Genomic DNA, 2,500 nt, shown 5'->3' on the forward strand with positions numbered 1-2,500 from the left:
TTTCGTGAAACCGCCTCAGGTTATGTTTGCAAGCTTACCCAAGACATTTACATATAGCGGAGCGTTATGTGTAGGGGTAAATTGGCAGGTGAAATAGTTTACATGGGCCTGTTTTGGGCAGAAAACAACTCAGATACGTATTAATAGCACAGAACTATCTTTGATGTCTTCCTTGAAACCGTCTTGGTTTTGTTAATGTTTACAAGGTTACCTAACATGTTTACATATAGGGGCGCGAAAGCTGAACAGTAATAGCTGAACATACTCTATGAGTTCGCAATTTTATGATGCGTACGTGAATAAAACTAGGGCGTTGACTAAAAACGTGTGCTCTACAGTTTTCTAAACTCCCTCGCAGAAAATGTAATAGGACCTCTAATAGCTATCGATGAGCATGAAACTTCAAATTCCTAGGGAAAATGTAGTATCGAAGCACGTTTACCCTTCAAGATACTATTAATGATCACTGAAAAATACGTGAGAAATAAGGTTTCAAAAGTAACATCCTGCACCCATGTTTTTAATGATTTATCATGTGATATATACGCTACGAAAGGAATCGAGTTACCTCATTGCCCTACAATTCCTGCAGGATTCATTTGTAAACAAATTGGAAAAAATTGGCGTTCCTTGAGTAGTTGAGTTGCTTTCTGCTCAAGACAGGTCCACGAAAACTATTTCAACTGCTAATTTCCCCCTATATCATATGTAACGCGCCCCTATATGTAAACATGTTGGGTAACCTTACATTAACAAAACCAAGACGGTTTCACGGAAAGACATCTTTGAGTTTTCCTTCATATTTTTGCACGAAAAACCCATCCACTGCGTAGATTACAATTATGAAAACCTCTGAGTTTCGCTACGAAACGGTGACCTATGATTTTTTGTTGCGTGACGGCTAGTGAATGACTGCATGTATCGTGTTCCAACTCACCCCTATATGTAAGGTAACGTTACCAACCCTGATGCAGTGAACTCGAACTTGCTCAATCCGTATTGCCTCATCCTCCGGTAAACCGTACTCTCCGATACAGCAAGGATCGAAGATATTTCCTTGATTGTAAATCCCTCTTGTAGCAAATCACCAAACACAGACTGTGGAATAAAGAAAATGGGGGCACCACACGTTCCCTCGGGTTTCTTCGGTGCTTCTCCCCCAAATTTGGTGCATTCTATACGCAAAGACTGCGAGAATTTATGCCTAACATTTCCATTTCATGTACCGACAACTTGCAAACAATGTCCGGAGTAATGTGTTCAGTTTGAAATTTCTCAGTCAGATCTTCGAGTTTCAGTCTCTTTAAGACTAGGGAGTTTAAGATCTACGACGCGACGGCAACGAAAACGTCACAAATTTTGCATATTTAATGAGCAAAAACAATAGCTTTGCACGCTCTGCACGTGCATTTTTAGTTTTTGTACATTTCTTTCACGTTTTCGGCAAATCTACGACGTGAAATGACCAATTCTCAAGTTTTACGGAGAACGCGAAAAAAAGGCAGCGAATGTGAATTTTCTGTCGTAGATTCAATACCGCACCTCCTAATGCAGTTCCTGGAAGGTTACACTAGTTTTTAGAAGATAGACAAGCCGACATAACGACGAAAACGAACCTGAACTTGCAATTTTAAATGACGTTTTCGTTACCGTCGCGTCGCAGATCTTAAACTCCCTACTGTGTCCATTTCGAGGACTCCAAGAGAACACGACAGAAGCAAGCTAGAACAGAAACAAAATGGCGGATCCTCGATATTGGTGCCCATGGCATTGTGGATTTTTCACAAGCTCCTACCCAGACCCCGGGGAATCATCACCTCATAATGAAGAACGCACCGCATATAACGACAAAGGCACCTCATATAATGATGACAAACAAAGCACCGCATATAATGTAAAAACTACTTCATATAATGACACAACCACCACATAGAACGACGACAGCACCGCATATAAAGACAAAACCACTGCATATAATGACAAAAGCACCACATATAATGACAAAAGCACCGCATATAATGACGAAAGCACTGCATATAATGACAAAAGTACCACATATAATGACAAAAGTACCACATATAATGACAAAAGTACCGCATATAATAAGAAAAGCACTGCGTATAATGTGAAAGGCACCGCATATAATGTAAGATGCACCGCATATAACGTAAAATGCACCGCATATAATGAAAGAGGTTCACATAAGACAGTGTTGGCGTTCCATACCCACCCCTTTCGATGCCTGCACGGTGGCATAGGGAGAAATATTCCATTTGATCTTGAGTTAGAGCATCGTAATAAATTAGTTATTAAGGCATACAAGATTTTGCAACACAATGAAAAAAGTCAACAAATTAAGCCAGTTAACAATGCAGCACCCAAATTTAGTAAAGTACCTGAACCAAAACAGGCAATAAAAGAGATTGGAATTTCCTGGAGGTGGTGGGTTCTGTAAGATCAAAGAATTTAAAGAAATGTATGAAGCTTGCTTGGAATGTCC

The sequence above is a fragment of the Montipora foliosa genome, chromosome 8, assembly GCF_036669935.1.
Source record: "Montipora foliosa isolate CH-2021 chromosome 8, ASM3666993v2, whole genome shotgun sequence".
NCBI lineage: Eukaryota > Metazoa > Cnidaria > Anthozoa > Scleractinia > Acroporidae > Montipora > Montipora foliosa.